The sequence below is a fragment of the Astatotilapia calliptera genome, chromosome 3 (assembly GCF_964374335.1).
Source record: "Astatotilapia calliptera chromosome 3, fAstCal68.1, whole genome shotgun sequence".
In the NCBI taxonomy this organism is placed as follows: domain Eukaryota; kingdom Metazoa; phylum Chordata; class Actinopteri; order Cichliformes; family Cichlidae; genus Astatotilapia; species Astatotilapia calliptera.
This window is the reverse complement of record NC_137424.1, coordinates 73101339-73120731: the sequence shown is the minus strand read 5'-3', so window position 1 is coordinate 73120731 and position 19393 is coordinate 73101339. Positions and strand designations below refer to the sequence as shown.

Below are 19393 nucleotides of genomic sequence, written 5' to 3'. Positions count from 1 at the left end.
TCTTGTGTGTATATTAGTGCTCAGAAGAACAGACATGTGGTTTAAAGCCTAGACAAAAAAAAATCCTCCTCATCAACAGAAACTGAAGTATAGCAGAAAGCTTTGTGAGCTTCTTCTGGTAATATCCTAGTAATAGTAATAGTAAAAACTAAATTTTAAAGTGTCTTAATACATGCTCAATCAAGCAGTTAAGTAAATCTCCAAAAGCTGATTCTGTTCATCTGGACGTAACGTTTTCAGTGGGAGAAACGTTTTGTCACTCATCCATGTGAATTCTTCAGTCTCAGTTGACTGCAGGTTTCCCCAATCTTATAAACAGTACATTTGCATAATGACTGAAACCAGCCCACTGAAGTAACAATGATCTGGGAGGTCAGTTCATTGATCATTAATATACAAATTCTCATGACCATTGAGAACAACCACTGACCAAAGCACACTGATCAATGGCCATGAGTACCATTCACAGAGAGTTGAAAGACATTCCCCAACTCTCTGTGAATTGATGACACAAGGCCCACACAGACAGTGCGTAAATCATGGGAGGCCACATCACGGACAGGAACAGAGACACAGATGGGCCGTTTAGACAGGAATAGGAATCCGTGGGAGGAAGTTGTATCCCCATCTACAAGACCACGCAAAGGAGGTATATGCTCTCTGCACTGGTATGTCATCCTTTAGGAGACACAGATGGGCCGTTTAGACAGGAATAGGATAGGAATCCGTGGGAGGAAGTTGTATCCCCGTCTACAAGACAGCGCAAAGGAGGTATATGCTCTCTGCACTGGTATGTCAACCTTTAGGTTTATCACCATTTTCAGATCAGGATTACAATCAATATTGTTCCCATCCCACTCAAAGACGCTGCACTCATCAAACAACATTCTCTGGACAATCTCTTTTTGTTCCTCTTCCAAATGATCAAGATTCACTGGCGGATACCACGACATTGGGAGAGGTCCAGCTGACTCCACCATTATCTTGCGAACTGTTATTGCAGGTGGGCACTCGTTTGAGGCCTCAACCTCCACAATACGTTCAACTGGCTGTAAGGTGCCCAGGGCCATCTTGCTTGTCAAGGTGATATCATGTTTGGTGTCATTACTTAGAGCAATGGTGATGTATGGGTTAGCTGGATTCTGTATTTCAACTAACCCCGTCAAGACATAGAACCGCTTTAGGGCCTGGTTGCCCTCATCATCCTCAAACAGCACTGAACAATCAAGTGGATTCATGGTTGATGGAACGGGGCACATTAACCAGGTGACCTGTTCAGGAGGGATAATCACATCCCTTTCAACTGTTCTCAAGTACCCTTGTGTAATGTTTGGCTCTACTGTCTGAATGAAGCTTCAGACCACCTCACCATTCTCAGGGGGAAGACAGATGGCATTACACAGCAAGGTAACAAGAGCAGGTATCAACTGCTCTAGTTGCTCCTCAACGATCTGTTCCAAGACATTGAAACCGATCAATGGTTTGTCCACAGGCAAGGTACTGACGAGGACCGGAATACTGACGGAGAGGCTGGGGTCTTCACCCCCCGATAAGTAGATCATGATGGGTACCCAGCCATCAAATGATATGGTTTCCTCGTTGACTGCGCAAACTTTCAACTCATCAATTTCCTTGATGATTTCAGACAGAGGTTGCATGACTAAGTCAGGCAAGTATCAGTCTTTCCAATGTTTACTTATGATGCAAACTTGAGCACATGTGTCAAGTACTGCTTTCACTGCTAAGCCATTCAAATTGCAATGTATGAGAGCTTTATTACTGATTAGCTTAGCAACTGCCCCACGTTTAGTGTGGGGTGCCATAACACCAGACGTAGCGAGTGCCTCACCCTGCTGCTGGTTAACTACTTCTGATGTGACTGGCGAGGGGAGACTTGGTTTGCTACTGTTAAGGTTAGGTTGGGTCCCTGTTGGGGGAAAACTCTGTAAAAGACCCAGGAGAAATAAAGACACAATGAGACAAAGTTACTTTCTTTATCAAACGTGTACACGGGTGAGCTGCTAAGGACAACTCACACCATGCACAGTGGCTTGGTAATTTTTATAGGAAAGACAGTGAGAACAGGATAAGAAAATACAAAACAAATAAAATAAACAACTCCATATGTGGCGCTAGTCTCGTCAGCAGAGAGCTGGGAGAAGGCTGTGAGAGATAAAACAATCTAAAACAATATGTCCCAGAAACAAGATGTCTTTGCTGGGAAAGTCTAAAAAGATCATTCTAAACTAATCTAACCATAGGCAAAGGGCAGACAAAAGGCATCTTTGTACATTTAAAAGAAGGTAAAGAAACATAGAATCATTTTTCCTGTAACATTCCCTCCTGTTTTAACTTATTTTAAATGTATACAACAATTGTCTATGAAGGTTATTTATTAAGTATCTTAGGCAATTTTTAAATTTTCAAAATTTTCAAAATGTCAGCATAGCAGAAATGGCAGTCATTTGGTCTAAAGAATAAAACAAAAGAAAATAATAAAAAGAAAAACATAGTAAATGAAAATCATAGTAAATGAAATAACAAGTGGAATAAACAAGAAAAAATAATAAAACTAAAACTACAAAAAATAAAAGGATGAAAACCTTATATTTTAAAACGAAAACTTACAAAAAATAAAAGGATGAAAAGTAAAATGAAAACTTTATATTTAAAAATGATGAAAACCTAATATGTAAAATGAAAACTTCAAAAAATACAAGGATGAAAACCTTATATTTAAAATGATGCAAACCTTAAATTGAAAACTTTATATGTAAAATAATGAAAACTTCATATTTAAAATGAAGACTTCAAAAAATAAAAGGATGAGAACTTCAAAAAATAAATGGATGAAAACTATATTTAAAACGAAAAACTTTATGTTTAAAACTCAAGACTTCAAAAAAAATAAAAGCATGAAAACTTGCATAACCTACTAATGTTTTAATCAGTGCATGATCACTTGACAAGTCATTTTTAATCACCACGTCATTTATTAGCAGCTAGTACAAGTTCTCCTCTAACAGAATTGCAACGGGATGTTGTTCTTCTTCAGGCACGGCAACATAAGCAGTCATTGTAGTTGTTATCATCTGTGAAATCATTACTCTTAGGCATGGCAACACACACAACACTAATATGAGCAGTGCTATCATGATGAGACCTAGAAGGAAAAATGGCTTTGCTACAGCAGCCAGCCATGAACCGCTGAACAGCCAGTCCAGCCAGCTTTGTGCTGTAGCTGCTCCAGGTGTGTGGTCAGTGACATATTTTTGCAGAGCGGTCAAATTCTGCAAAGCTTCATAAATGTCTCCTCCAGTTTCGTATCCATCAGGGATAAAAGTGCAACATGTTTCCCCGATCAGCTTGCAAACTCCTCCTTGTGATGCTGTTAGCAGGTCTAGTGTCAGTCTGTTCTGCAGCACCATCGTTCTGATGGCCTGCTGTTCTCCTGCTAAGGCGGTTCTGTCGAGGAGGGAAATTATTTTACTGCTATAGTTAAATAATTGTCATCATTACCATTGCATTAATAATAAAATCTGGAGTTTATATTGCATTCAAAGGTTTAAACAGTGTCTCTTTCAGAAAGACTGAGTTGCAGGCTGACAGGAAGTTGTATGCAGAAAGAAGCAGGAAGTTATTTTGAGCCGCAGGCTAAGACGAGGCTTTAACAATGTAACAGATAGCTTTAAGAAGGCCTTAAGCAGCTATGACTATTTTATACACAATGCATATCTGTGCTTATTAAAGAGTTGGAGCTCGGTCAATTAATTGGGGGTCGGAAGCTTTGTTCGGCGCGATGTTCGGACAATCTATTGTGCAAGTGACTTGGAGCCATAGAAGGAATTGCAATACATGCTTACAAAACACTTATATCAGGTCATTTTATATTAAGGTTTAAGTAGAGGTTCTTGATTAAAACATTTATTTAGTAGAAGACATACACATAGTCTCAGTGAGCTTCTGGTCTGGTAAAAGGTCAGAAGTGCAACAGGTGAATTGAGAAAGAGCATGTGAGGTCAACACATACACACACATAGAGTTAAATTTATTTAGAGGAGAGATTACTCATGTCTGGTTGTAACTGCAAAAGTGTCTCGGTAAAAGAGGAACCGTTTCTTGTTGTCTCGGCAAGAAAGAGGAACAATTCATTTTAAGATAAGAACGGAAAGTACCAAGCCATGAAAATAGAAGATGATTTTCTGGGTGAAAAGTCATGATGATGTTGATCTGATCTATGTATAAAATGTGTCTGTGACGTATGAAGGGGCGTCAGTAAACAAACCCTGATGCTATAAAATATCTGTTCATGCTTTGATTAAGTCGAAGACTACTTCCTGTCTGCGTACAGAGTTGTCTTCCCACGCGTGTATTCATTAAAATCATCGTTTGACTTCACCCGGCCGGATCGGTGTGGTTATTCTTCGATCACCTCTTGTACCCTTCCTCAATATTGAATCTTAACATTTGGGGGCTTCGTCCGGGATTTGAGGAGGGAGAGTTGGAGGTTTGGACGGAGAAATCCGGGGTCTTGGGTGGTCTGACGGGCAGACATGAATTCCAGTGGTCTAAGTGAGTGGGCATAAGCCGGCTTATCCAAAAGGTAAGGCACTACCTGTTGAATTATTTCCAAAGTGTGCCAAATTGGACATGATAAAATTTAAGTCTACTCACTGAAGTTACTGGTGGATGTCTGTTTTGATTTTGATGAAAATCTCATGAGTTGAAGCAGTTAGAGTTCTGCTAAGAAGAAATGAAAGTAGTTAAGAGTCTGATAAGAAAAGTTTAAATACTGGGTTGAAGTCCCAAAGAAATTGAGTTAGAGTCTCAAGTAGTTTGGTAGGGAATTGGTTATTGTGTTGGTTAGAGTCCAAATTTGGTCATAAGAGTGGACCTGAGCGGTCATTTTGTGAGTTGGAGTCTCCATTTGACCACTAGGTTGCACCTGCTTCAGTTATACACTTGTTTCGGGTGTTGATTGTTGTTTCAAAGTATTATAAATTATTCTAGAACGGCAGTTCGAGTCTGCTAGGAAGCGCAGAGCCCGGAGGTTACGCTCCCTCCTTGTCATGGACGCGCGACATTGACCTCTCGGCGAAGAGGGTTAGTTCAGTGTGGTTTAGCTGTGGGGTACAGGGCATCCCGGAATTAAGCTAGGAGTTAGAGTCTCCTTACCGTTTGCAACGGTACCTGCGCTTTTTTGGACAGGAGAAGTTGGTCTTCGGGCGTGTAACTTTAACTTAACACTTCGAGGTAAGCCTTGGCTGTGAAATGCCAAAAATAGAGCTTCAGGCAAAGTTTGGGTTGGTTGACGCTTTTAAATTGAGTTAGGGATTTTAGAAATGAGGCCAGAAACAGTTAAAGTCTTGATACTGGTTAATTGGTGGGCGGTTATTTTAAATTTGTCTAAATTGGTTAGGCGCTAAAGCTGACAGATCTGACAGTAGTTGTAAATATAAGACGTCTTTGTAATAAGAGATCTCTGTGTGAAAGGAGTCTGAGGCAATGCTGGAGCTATTTTTAGACGGTGTGTGTGAGTGAAAATGCAAATGAGTAAGCAGTGAACTGTTTAAGCCACAGTTGGTTTTACAAATACTGCTGCAAACATTGTTGAGTGTGTGTTTCAAATGCCATTTATGTTTATTAGAGGACTATAAATAAAGTTTTGAGTTGCCGTAGTGGATGTATAGTAATTGACTGAGTTTGGATGTAGATATATAAATATATTGAGTGCACTGTATATACTTAAGACTAACACATCACTTTCAGTAGTAACTTTTCTCCAGCATTAGTTGCTGGTGGGTTTTATTTTTTCAATTTCTTGTGTGTGCGGTGAGAATTAATGGAGGTTTCAATTTTTTGTTTGTTTGTTTTTTACTTGCTCTTTTTGATTATGACAAGCATGTCTAAAATACTCTTAGGAAAGTGTGTTGAGTTATATTCCTTAACTCTAGTCACAGTTTAAGTGTGAATGCGGTGACTAGAAGCTTTGACATGATGAATAAAGGTGTGAGAGGTATTTCTTGGGTGATGTAAAGTAGGACGTTTTAAACTTTGAAAGTGTTTTAATTTGAGAGAGGCATGAGTGATGTTATAAGAGTTTAGTTTATTTAAAAGGTGTGTGTGAGAGGATTATGAAATCATTGTGTGAATGATGCTACATTTTAGGTCAAAAGTTAGTAGAATTACAGAGGGTTTGTAGATTGTAAATACAAAATAAGTTTGATTAGCCTGGAGAAACAGCAAAGCAGTTTGAGCTGCTCTGAGCAGCTGCGGGCGGTGTGTGTGTAACAGGAAATGGTGTGGGTGACAGGAAGTTTGCATGCCCATATAAGGTGATGTGTGAACAGAGGAAGTCTGAGAGAGAAGTGTGTGTGTAGGCAAAAGGCAGAGTGTGTGCGTGAAATAAGGGAGTATTGTTTTTACATCAAGGCTTAGTAGAGCTAAAGTAGAACGTCACAAACAAACAAAAGAAGGTAAAATGAAGAGAGAAAATAATGTGGTTCCCTGACCGGGAGAGAAAATAACTGACAATTACATTAATGAATAGAAAACACACATACACAAAGTGCCATATGTGAAATTATTCTAGGAAGGAGTCAGAATTGAGATAGCTTATTATAGAGATAGGTTAATATAAGATGCAATGAAGGAAGCAGCTTACATTCCTTTAATTCCCAGAGCCAGTGTGTTCCCTCCCCTGCCCACTTGGGCCCCGTATCAGGCGAGTATGGAAGGCTGGATAGCCCATGACGGGTAAGATCCCACCTCGAAACCCTGGGACAACCTAAGGCAGGCACAGTCACGATTACTCTCGGCTTCAGTAAGAAGACGGGTCCTGACGGGTAAGGCCGCTGGGCTAGGGTGGAGGTGGAAAGTGGCAAGTGGAGCCCTACCTTCTGGCTGAGGACAAGGAATGCTGCTATTTAAGGTAGGAAATCAGAATTTGGGTTAGTAAATTTGGGGAGGAGAAAATTGACTGTTTAAAGGCAAAATTATGAAGGAGTCTGACACACTGTAAAAGCACCATATGCAAATTCACACACACAAACAGGAAATGCATTAAACTTATAAAGACAAGACAAGCTCATGGAGTTTAATGCATAGACACTGATTAAACCTGGCTAAGAACACAAACATAGGCAATGAAGAACAGCTTGCTATTTTGTATGAATGATACAAGGGTGTGAATGTTTAATAAAATACATTTGAGTTTGTAATTGAGGAATAGAATAAGCCATATGACAAAGGGAGTTATGAAAACGAAAAAGGGATTAAAGTAGTTTTAAAAAAGAGTGACTTAGGAGTGCTCTCGTACTGAGTGATCAACACTAGTGATCACTGTTGGAAGAAATAAAATGATTTAATGAGTTGGGAATGTTTAAACATATGTTTCTGTTGTTACAGCTTCTTGAGAGATGACTCAGTATGCAAATTAGCTGGAGTGTGTGTGACTGTGACTTTCAGGAAGAGGAAGCATAGCAGAGACGAGAAGTGCAGATTGGGGTAGGGAATTTATAGTTTAGTGATTATATGATGTCGTAAGGGGTCTTATGCTGAATTTAAGAGCATAAGGGGGTGATTTTTGTGTGCAAATTGAGTGGTTTTAATGAGACTTTTGGTGTATTGAGGAGGTGAAATTATGTGGTGGCAAGATTTGTGTGTTTAAGGTTGTTGTGGTGATGGGTTGATTCTGTCAGGTAGGTTGTTGTTGGTGTTTTTGTTTTAAATAGAGGGAGTTTTAGGAAACATGGACATGTCTAAAATTGGGCCCATTATTTTGTAACAGTGCACTTAAAGAAAACCTGTCAGGTGATTTTGTTTTGTTTTTATGAGCTAACAATCAGCTCTATTTTTCATTTCTGTTTTAAGCAGGCCTGCAACAGTGAATAACGGCGCTGAAAATTATCGGGAGGAGCAAATATAAGGGGGCTTTCCAGATTACAATTGGCTGAGGAGAGCTACCTGGGGACAATTCAGGTCGTAAGTCCCTGTAAAAAGGATTTTATGCGAGTCAATCCAGTCCAAAAGCATAAAGAAATATTTTCCTATGGAAAATAAAAATGACTGAGCTCATTTTGCTGAGGGTGGAGTATCTGATCGTGCGGGAGGCTCCACTATCAGCAAATAAAGGTGTGACTGCATGTGAGTGAATGTGAGGATGAATAAATGTGGACAAACAATTTGTTTTTACCAGAGAAAATTTCTGTTTTGTTTTATTAGGTGGGGTTAGATTATGGGATTATAGTATATTGTTGGGAGAATGCCAAATGCTAAAGGGGAAATATTTTTTGATGTAACTCAGTTACCATTAATTGTAGAAACACATGACTGATAACTGTTCTGTTTTAAGTTTATTTTTATGACATAGATTGGATCATGAGTGGGGAAAACTGAGCAGTTTTAAGTTTTGTATAGTATCTTGACACATGAAATGTATCAAGATAAAGGGGGGTTTAGGGTTTAATAATTTAATTGTTTAATAATTTAGGATCATTTTAGGACCTTTTGGGTTTTTGATCATTTGGATATGGTAAAACTGAAACTGTTATTTTTAAGTTAAGGTTAAAGGATTAAAAGTGAACTTGTCACGGTTTGCGAGGCAAGCCGTGTGGAGTTGTAGAAAAGGACCCAAAAGGCGGCAGCTCTGGTGCAGGTGAATATTTATTTACAACGGTGGGCACAAAACAGCACTGGTGGAAAAACAAGAAACCGGAAAACTGGGTAAGCTAATAACACAAACCAGAAACGAGGATGCAGGGAGACCGAGGGGAAACAACACAGACAAACCAGCAACTACCATAACAGAAGACACAACTTAAATACACCCAGAGCACGAGGAGAACACAGACATAACAGGCTGGGGGAAAACATGGAATAAACACAAAGAGAGACGAGAGCTCATAAATACACAGAGGGGCACAAGGGGGTAAGAGTCACAAAGGGAAAAAACACTTAGGGAACACCACAACAGGACACCTCAGAAAACCTGGCCTAAATAAGGAGCGAAAATACAAGGAACCAAGAATACTGGGCCAACATGGCCCAGGACCATGACAGAACTGAATCCTGTTTAGAAGATACAATGCCGGTTTTTCAAAGCTGTGAATAATTCTTAGAGGGAAAATTAGTGAGGGTTGAAGGGGTAGAACAGCTTTGATTTTTGATCTTTAGAAGAAGTGGTTATAATGTAGGCTTACACATACAGATATTACATAGGAGGTATTTTTGGGATAAAAGGGGGAGCTTATAAATAGAAATGATTTTTATACATATTGCATTTTGTGCTTTTAAAGGAGTTGTGGCTCAAATTTGTCTCTGGAGGGTCACGAGCCTTTGGCTAGCGCTATGATTAGCCAATCTACTGTGAGGATAATATGAGTTCATGAAGGATTGCACACGCTTACAGACACAGAGTTAAGAAACACACATGACAGTATTGATTCCAGGCAAAAGGCCTTAAATTCATTTAGCTTTTAACTGAACTTAAAGAAGGACCAAAGAGGAAGGAAAGCATATATTTTGGTTAAGTCTGATAAACTAGAATTAGGAGGTATTGTTACATTAAAAGGAGCAAAATGAAATAAAAAGGCTATACCAAAATGGGTTATAACATAGGAAATGTGAGGTTAAAATGAAGTTAACACATAGGAGTTGTTTCAAGGCAGCATTTAGCTATGATGAAATGTATACAGGAGTAATTGCTTATATGCTTGAACTTAATTGATTAAAGTGGTTGTTTTCTTTTGGAGTAGATTAACTTGCAGCAGCGACAACTTGTGCACAGGATGTTGATGATCAGATAAGGGAAAATAGAGCGAGCAACCGGACGTGAAAGCAGGGCTTAAAGAGTTCTAAAGGGATGAGTAACGTTGAAGAGTATACATAAATACAAGTCAATAAGTTAAGAAGATAATTAGGATCAGGCTTTTGATTAAAGAGTCCCAGATAGGATAAGTTAGGGAGATGCAGGAAAGGTGTTTTGTTTCCTTTGCAGAAGATCTCGGCGACCACAGGAGGGGCGAGGATCCTGGAGATCTCGAGGTTCGAGACCACCAGAGAAGGGTCTGCGTGAGGACACAATGTATTGTGACCTCTGGTGTTCCAGAGGTCAAAAGGGGGAGTGTCGAGGAGGGAAATTATTTTACTGCTATAGTTAAATAATTGTCATCATTACCATTGCATTAATAATAAAATCTGGAGTTTATATTGCATTCAAAGGTTTAAACAGTGTCTCTTTCAGAAAGACTGAGTTGCAGGCTGACAGGAAGTTGTATGCAGAAAGAAGCAGGAAGTTATTTTGAGCCGCAGGCTAAGACGAGGCTTTAACAATGTAACAGATAGCTTTAAGAAGGCCTTAAGCAGCTATGACTATTTTATACACAATGCATATCTGTGCTTATTAAAGAGTTGGAGCTCGGTCAATTAATTGGGGGTCGGAAGCTTTGTTCGGCGCGATGTTCGGACAATCTATTGTGCAAGTGACTTGGAGCCATAGAAGGAATTGCAATACATGCTTACAAAACACTTATATCAGGTCATTTTATATTAAGGTTTAAGTAGAGGTTCTTGATTAAAACATTTATTTAGTAGAAGACATACACATAGTCTCAGTGAGCTTCTGGTCTGGTAAAAGGTCAGAAGTGCAACAGGTGAATTGAGAAAGAGCATGTGAGGTCAACACATACACACACATAGAGTTAAATTTATTTAGAGGAGAGATTACTCATGTCTGGTTGTAACTGCAAAAGTGTCTCGGTAAAAGAGGAACCGTTTCTTGTTGTCTCGGCAAGAAAGAGGAACAATTCATTTTAAGATAAGAACGGAAAGTACCAAGCCATGAAAATAGAAGATGATTTTCTGGGTGAAAAGTCATGATGATGTTGATCTGATCTATGTATAAAATGTGTCTGTGACGTATGAAGGGGCGTCAGTAAACAAACCCTGATGCTATAAAATATCTGTTCATGCTTTGATTAAGTCGAAGACTACTTCCTGTCTGCGTACAGAGTTGTCTTCCCACGCGTGTATTCATTAAAATCATCGTTTGACTTCACCCGGCCGGATCGGTGTGGTTATTCTTCGATCACCTCTTGTACCCTTCCTCAATATTGAATCTTAACAGTTCCCAGGGTCTTAGTCAAGTTGATGTGTCGTAGCAGAGCATATCGGTTGATTTCCACATGATCCCGCACCTCGGCAACTCCAATGCCGGGGATCAAGCTCTGTAAGAATTTCACTCCACCTCCCCAGATGCGAAACTCTCCCGGCACTCCAGTGTCCACAGTAATGCCGAAAGAATTGGGGGAGGCGATGTCCACTTCACGTCTCTGCCGGCTGCTTGGATGATGTGCAACACTTTGCATGAAGAAAACGTGATCTGATAATTCCACCAGGGCGCACAGACCTCCCCAACCTTCAGGGAGTGACAGATAAGCCTTGTTGCCACATAGGAAGTACCAGTCAGCCAAAACTCTGGTTCCTCTGCTGCTGGGTGCCGTCCGTGCACATCCTGTCTGGTACTGAGTCTTTGTTTGTAGTGGCATTCGGTAGCTGTAGTTGGAGCGACAGTTGAGGCTCATCAGTGTCGCGTTACTGGCACAGGTTTCGTTGAGTGAACAGTCCATACACTTCCTCTCGTTCCTTGGTGGGCAGAAAGTGTATATGTATTTGCATAGCAGTCAGTTTTATTATTCAAGTAAGCTGTAGTGTTCATAAACTGCCACCAGAAATTAGTGGCATAGCCATGGGGAAACTTGGTGTACTTTCCTTTGTCATACAGTGTCTGCCTTTTCTCCATATAACGTGACTTGTTGTCCCTCACGGAAGCAAAGGTGAGGAGCCCGGCCATGGTCAGGGCCGCTGCAGTTGATAAGAGCCACCACCTCATGACGACGGAACACACCCTCCTGTCGCGAGTAGACCCCCCGGCCAGGAAAGCTGACCCCTCCACCGGGCGAGATCACAACAAGTAGGCAAGCCTGCCGTCAGCTGTGTTTAGATGGCTTCACTGACTCGCCTGCAGTGACTCTGATGGACCCAGGATGGTCGTTCCGCAATTTTGCAAGCGGTCGGTGTAGTGAGGAGGACTTGGTATGGCCCCTCCCACCTGGGTGTGCTCCAGTTTTTCCTTTGGAGCACCTTGATCAGAACCCAGTCACCGGGCTTTAGTCTGCAAGACACTGGAGAAACATCATCAGGTTGTTGATTATGTACAATGATCTCTTTGTTTTCTAACAGCTTAGACATCCATTCTGCTAATGTGTTTTCTCTGATTGCTTTGTCTATTGGTTGACTGGTAATAGGCAGTGGAAACGGCCTGCCATGAATGATTTCAAATGGAGTTAGTTTATGGGAGCCTTGTGTTAAGCGCATCCACATCTTCACTAAACCCAAACATTCAGGCCACGGCCTTCCTGTTTCTGCCATGCATTTCCTGAGCCTTTGTTTTATAGTGCCGTTAGTTCTCTCTACAAGGCCTGCGCTCTGAGGGTGATAAGCACAGTGGTGTTTTATGCTGAAACCGAGTGCTTCAGAGACCTTAGTGATGACATCATTTACAAAATGAGTGCCGTTGTCTGATCGTATCAAAGCTGGAATGCCATATGTGGGTATGAAGTGATTGCACAGGCACTTTGCTACTGAAATTGCATCTGCCTTTTTCACTGGATAGATTTCCGGCCACTTTGAGAACACGTCTATAACCACTAGGGCGTATTTTGACCCTTGACATTCGCTTAGTTCAATAAAATCCATATGAATTGTGTGAAAAGGATGAGGCGGAGTTGGAAAACGGCCTCTCCTTGGTCGCAGGTTACCTTGAGCATTATATTTTTGACACGTCATGCACGTTCTGACAAATTGTTTTGCTGAAGTTTCAAAATTTACAGTGTAGAAATGAGAGTTGCCAATACTGGTCAGTCCCCCCGTTGACAAATGCGTACAGCCATGAGTCACTAATGCCGCCATTTTGTGGAGGAATTTTTTGGCAACACTGGCTTGCCACAACACATCATTAAGTCGTTTGTCAGAACTGCACCGTGTTTTAGCCATTTTGCCTGCTCTGCTGTGCTTGCAGCTTTTTGTTCATTTTTCAACACATCCAGTGGAATCTGATGTGTGTTTACTGCCATCAATGTGATGTTTGCCTGTTGTGCCGCCTATTTTGCTGCTCTGTCAGCAAAATTGTTGCCTGTAGTAATGAAAGAGTCAGTAGGCGTTGTAAGAGGTTGGCATGCTGGTTTGCCAGTTGGTGTAATCATTCCTCTGGTTTTCCAGATTTTTTGCAAAATGATGCACAGCAGAGAAAACATACTGGCTGTCTATATAAATGGTTATTTGTTTATCTTTGTGTATTTCACATGCGCAACAATCTCGTGTGAAGTGACCTTCCTCTCCACGGTTCTAGCAGGCGTTGTCTCTATGTTATCTGCTGTTTCTGCGTGGCTGTCTGCGGCCTTGGTGTTTGTGACTTTGCTCGCCTCTCTGTTCCTGATAGCCACCTGCGAATTAGTGTTTTAGTCTGTTGTCAACAGTCAGCCTTATTTTTAAGTTACAGAATGCTTCTCCCTTTTTTTGTTTTTTGTTTTTTTGTTTGGGAGAATAGATGCAACTCTACAATTTCACTTAAGGCAGTTTTAGATAATTTCTAGTTCTTCAAACAATGCATGGATCTCACACATTTCAAACTTTCAAGTTAGGGTTGTTTCCCATTTATACAAATATATATATTTAACTTTGCATTGCTCACAGCTCATAGCTCACAGCTCTAAACCTAGGCATTTTTCAATCATATGCCTAATCACTATGTGTCACTGTGATTCTCAAGTATTGTCACAAGTTCGTTTAAATTCGTTTCCAAAACCAACAAAATAATCAAACAAAAGCAAAAAACATAAACGTGTCAGGACACAAAAGAAAAAGAAAAAAAATGCTGCCATCCGAACAAGGCAGAAGTCTGCATATGTTGGCTTTTAATAGCATGCAGCTTGTAACATGGTAGACTAATGTGCCTGTGTTAATTCAGCTCCATATTATTGTGTGAAGTTGCACTGGGTTGGGAGTGGTTTTGTGTGTGTCACATTTTTGGTGAGCCAATGGCTGGAATGGGGTTGGACTAATTAGAGGCAGGTGTACTTGATTGCACTGATACACCGGTCTTCTTATAGCCCACACTACAAACACTGCTGTGTTGTTTTGTCTCTCTGTGCAGGTATGTAATGTGATGAAATCAGATATGTTTGGGATGGACGGGTTTTGCCCTATGAATTTTATATTAGGTGTGTCGTTTTGTCTCTCTGTGCAGGCCAGGGCCTATTATATGCCACAGCCTAAAGGCAGCAGGGTTGCAGAGGCTTGAGTGACCACTGACTATATGCTTGCAGGGTGGTGGGTCTCCAAGGACAACTTCTAACCCTGTTAAAGGCAACATGTGGGGTGCAACTTGGCTGTGTGGCATAGCTGGCTCTGGCCTTGGGACTGTGTGTTTTTATACAATTCTTAAGTGGGACACTGGACTGTTTTATCTTTTATCTCTTGATATATTTTTTGTCAATAAATTATCTTTTAGAATTTTATTGACTGACATCTTTTTGCCCATGACTGAGACGGTTGGTCAGACCTAGAGTCTTTCTTTGGGTGTGTTACAGCAGCTTCTGCTCTAAAAGAAACAAATAAATAAAAAGAAAAGAAAATGTGGAACATGCTCATCAGCTTAGCAGTGTCTACATATTTAATTCAGCTTCTCAATCCTGTAGTTTTAGCTGTTGTCTACAGGGTTTTGCTTATTGGTTGTTATTATAGGTGTGCTCTATCTCAGCAATGTGTCATTCTAGAATGATAAGTTTCAAGCTGGTCAAGTGCCTCTATGCACTTCATTAGTTTAGTTATTCTCCGTATTGTCTTCATCTCACATGTCATTACACTGAGTTTCAGCAAACCTTAAGCTTGATGCAGACTACTGCTTAACAATTATTCACCTCACATCATAACCGATTAAGGTGCCTCTTCATATTAATATGTCATTGTTAATCAGAGGTCCTTAGGGACATTTATTGTCTTTTGCATTTTTAGTTTTAAACCATCTTCACTGTGTTGAGTGGATTAAAGCCAAATTTGTCAAAGAATGTTTTTTTTTCTTATTTTTTTTAATTGTGGTGTCAATTCATTAAATCAGCCTAAAATGGCTAAGTTACAGAAATCCAAACACATGAGTCCCTTTGGACAAAAATGTCCACATTGAAACCCATTATAAACGCTATTTTTCACGCCAGAAAATTTACGGTCAAATCGAAAGTCAGGTCTCCAGCTTAGGTTTCGTTTTGGACTACAGGCCTTAGAGTTGTAATTTTTTTATTTGTCCACCGGGTGGCGCCCTTGCTTCACATTTGACCTCTGCTGGAAATCAGCGGGCTGCTTGGACAGACCTGCGGGAAATGACGCCTCTTTTCCGGCGTGCAGCAGCGGATTCGCCCGCTGATCGTGCGGACCATTTTTCGGTCCCTAGGACCATGAGAGGGTGCATTTTTTTTTTTAGTCAACAGGAAATGACGTATTTGTTGTCACGTGGTACCGGAAGTGTGCGCTGGAAAAAGGAGTCCGACGCAACATGCCCCGATCATCGTCGCGAGTTAACCCGGGAGAATGCACTCATTTCGGCCTCGACGAGCAGCATTTGCCGCCTGGAGACCATTTTCTGGTTCTGGAAAAAAAAATAAAAGGCGATCGAAATGACTCTTGGTGCCAATCTTTAGTCCATCTAAAGGCCTAATTATAATAACAATCAAATATTACTTCAAATGTTTTTTTGGGAAAATATTTAGTTTTTTAGTTTTTTTTTTAGTTTTTTTGTAATTTAAAGGGTTAAAACAACGAAAATATAATTAAAACTTTATATGAATATTTCAGGGAGAAGCAGTTTTAAAAGACTGACCAATTTAAAGTGAAAAAAAAAATTAATATTTAATATTTTTATTGCACTTTTTGGGGCGTGGTCGATAGTGTGCATTTTATGAAATGCGCTCCTGGAAAAAAAATAAAAGGCGATCGAAATGACTCTTGGTGCCAATCTTTAGTCCATCTAAAGGCCTAATTATAATAACAATCAAATATTACTTCAAATGTTTTTTTTTTAAAATATTGAGTTTTTTTGTTTTTGGGGGCTAAAAAAACAGGGCGCTCATGAAGTAAAACTGGGATTTAAAGGGTTAAAACAACGAAAATATAATTAAAACTTTATATGAATATTTCAGGGAGAAGTAGTTTTAAAAGACTGACCAATTTAAAGTGGAAAAAAATATTAATATATAATATTTTTATTGCACTTTTTGGGGAATGGACATTTATGTCCATTAGGGACCAATGTGTGTGTATTTTTTAGGGATCTCTGAGGGTTAATATTATCCTCTTTGTCTTATATGACAGCAATAGCATATTATAATATTTTATCAGTGTGTACCACTATACTACTACTGAGCTACTTTGATAGTTAGGATCATCTTATTCAGCAAACAGATAATTTAGAATTCATCCAATCTGCGGTCACATTTGTTCTCTCTGTTGCATGGCGGACCAGGCAGTTCTATTATAATATATTATTTATATTTTATTTTGTATCCATCAAGGGCTTCAGATGACCTGCAGAATCATCCTTTTCCCAAGGTGGAGACAGTTACCTTTTCACACACTGTCCTTGGCTGAACAGTGACACAGCCTTAATATACCTTATTTATTTTATTAAAATATTTTTGTGTGAATTATTTGCTTTATATTCATTTTATACATGCTGGGCATGGTCATCATGCCAACTGTGTTTCATTGTTAATATCACTTTACAGGTTGTTATCCTTGCTATTATTAATTTCAAATACTCTAAAGATAATTTCTACTGTAATTTTCCCTTTGTTCATCTTTATTTCGTACTTTTTATATTTATATCTACTCAGTGGGGTCTGTTTTCAACCCTTTTAAACTACTACAAAACTACTGTGATCTCTAGTTTTCACTTAATAAGGGATTATTATGTTCTTCCTGATATGGGTGTTGCTGCAGATGCGGCTGCAGGAGTGAGTGATGGTTTACTAAAAGGATTGTGGGAACTGCACAGTGTCTCGTCTTCTGGTTTTACTAAACTGGCAGTTGAGTTCTGTTCTTCTGACTGTTTATATTTTGTTTTCTTAAATCTCTCAGTTTACAGACACTGTTTTTGTCCGGCGTCTGGACTTTTCTTTTCTCACCACTGCTCGTCAGCAGGAGTGAGTTTTAATTTCACTTGCTTGATTACCCATCTTAATTATGTATTTACTTATTTTTGTTTAAGTAATACATACACAATACAGCTGCTATCACCTTCGCTGGTATTAGAGACGAGAGTGGTTGCTCACACGCCCTTCTACTTTCGGACTATTTCCAAAAGCGGTGTGAACTTTACGAGACGGAACTCGACCGTTCTCTCAACTCACCAGCACGTCAGTGAATAGCAGTAAAAGAAAAACACAGTAGGAGCAGCTCAGTCTCTTATTGGACCGTGAAAAGTCAGCTTGCTCCGTTAGTTACAACAATACACACACATACATTCACATTCACACTTATTCGCGCGATCGGAACCCTTATAATAAGGGGAGCTGCCAGTCTTTCTGTAGACGAGCTACTTATTCCCTTGACCCAGCTGGGGGAGCTACCCAGAGCTCCAAACCTAACCCACAAGAGTGGGGAGCTTCCAGTCGACGAGCTCCAAGCTACCAGCCGACGAGCTACTTTAAACCCACAGAAGTGGGGAGCTTCCAGTCGCGACGAGCTACTTTCGCTATTTTAAATTCCCTGAATTTAAAATACGATTTTACGCAAGATTGTGTCAGTGTGTCTGTATCTACCTGGTCAGTGTCGCCGGGTCTGGTCCACCTCGATCGGGCCCCACCACCGTGGGTCGCTTTCTAAGAACGTTGGCCAAGACTCGAATTTAACGCCCTTGGTCTTTGACCACACACCTAGTGTGTGGGCTGTCGACAGACGAGCAACGTGGACTGGTCACGGAGATGGGACACGATGGAGGCGATCCGGCTCGAAGGACCAAGAAATGTTGGGGGAAAACTCTGTAAAAGACCCAGGAGAAATAAAGACACAATGAGACAAAGTTACTTTCTTTATCAAACGTGTACACGGGTGAGCTGCTAAGGACAACTCACACCATGCACAGTGGCTTGGTAATTTTTATAGGAAAGACAGTGAGAACAGGATAAGAAAATACAAAACAAATAAAATAAACAACTCCATATGTGGCGCTAGTCTCGTCAGCAGAGAGCTGGGAGAAGGCTGTGAGAGATAAAACAATCTAAAACAATATGTCCCAGAAACAAGATGTCTTTGCTGGGAAAGTCTAAAAAGATCATTCTAAACTAATCTAACCATAGGCAAAGGGCAGACAAAAGGCATCTTTGTACATTTAAAAGAAGGTAAAGAAACATAGAATCATTTTTCCTGTAACAGTCCCATATGAAGAGGACCCACTGCTTCAACCCTGTCACCCGGTAGAGAAACTGCTGTGGTGTCTCACTTTCATCTTTTCTGGCACACATTAATTCTTGAAAGAGTTCTGTACTATTTTTCTCTCTCAGGTGGGCATGGAGAAACCCCTTCAGTTCAACATATCTTTAAAAGTTCCAGGCCTTAATATCCTGAGCGCTCCATGAACTATCTCTGCATCAGGGAAGCCTTCTCTGCGTCGACCTCTTGCTGACCCAGGCCCGCTGGACCCACCGTCTTAGCAACCATGGATCAGTCTCGGCTCCAACTTTCAGCTCGCATCAGCTCCCGTCCTGGTCCCAGATGTCATTTTTGGATCAGTATCAACTGCAAGGCGTCGACAATCCTGGACGAGCCCCCAGGATTTGTTATGGGTCCCAAGGATGAAGACCATGATGACAAATATGTTACCTGTAAAAGCAGGTGAAGAGCAGAGTAAGGAAGACAGCATGTGTCTCTGTATTCCTCCAGATTGTGTCTGAGTCTGATTTATTTCACACAAACAAATGCTATATAAACACTACCATGAGCTTTCAATATATAATTCAGCAGGTTCATCATTCACATCAATTACATTTACTTATATCCTCAGTGAAATATACTCTCTTTACTGGTTCATTTTCTCTAATTAACATCTTCTTTCATAACAGTTACTTTCCTTACTCATATCAATAAACACATCACATTGTCTTCTACAGTGTCTTACTGGCTAAACAGTTCAATAACAGTGTCAGTTTTGGCCGGCGATCATAGGTTCTGTCCAATAATATCCCTGGTCTCCATTAAAAACAGCAAAACAGTAAATATATGACTAGGGATGGATACCGGTATCCGGTGCCATGATGGCACCGGTTCCTACATAAACGGTAGTAAC

General features: G+C 40.3%; 2 long non-coding RNA genes across 2 annotated transcripts; one reads left to right on the top strand and one right to left on the bottom strand.

The window, feature by feature from the left end:
- Positions 1-1985: 1985 nt before the first annotated feature.
- Positions 1986-3509, bottom strand: LOC145425829 (uncharacterized). Its single transcript, XR_013906588.1, has 2 exons — positions 2625-3509; positions 1986-2578 (listed from the first exon to the last, which is right to left on the bottom strand). It is a non-coding gene; the product is annotated as an uncharacterized LOC145425829 (long non-coding RNA).
- A 979-nt stretch (positions 3510-4488) lies between these two features.
- Positions 4489-11056, top strand: LOC145425842 (uncharacterized). The gene is made up of 2 exons (XR_013906603.1): positions 4489-4603; positions 6682-11056. It is a non-coding gene; the product is annotated as an uncharacterized LOC145425842 (long non-coding RNA).
- Positions 11057-19393: the final 8337 nt, after the last annotated feature.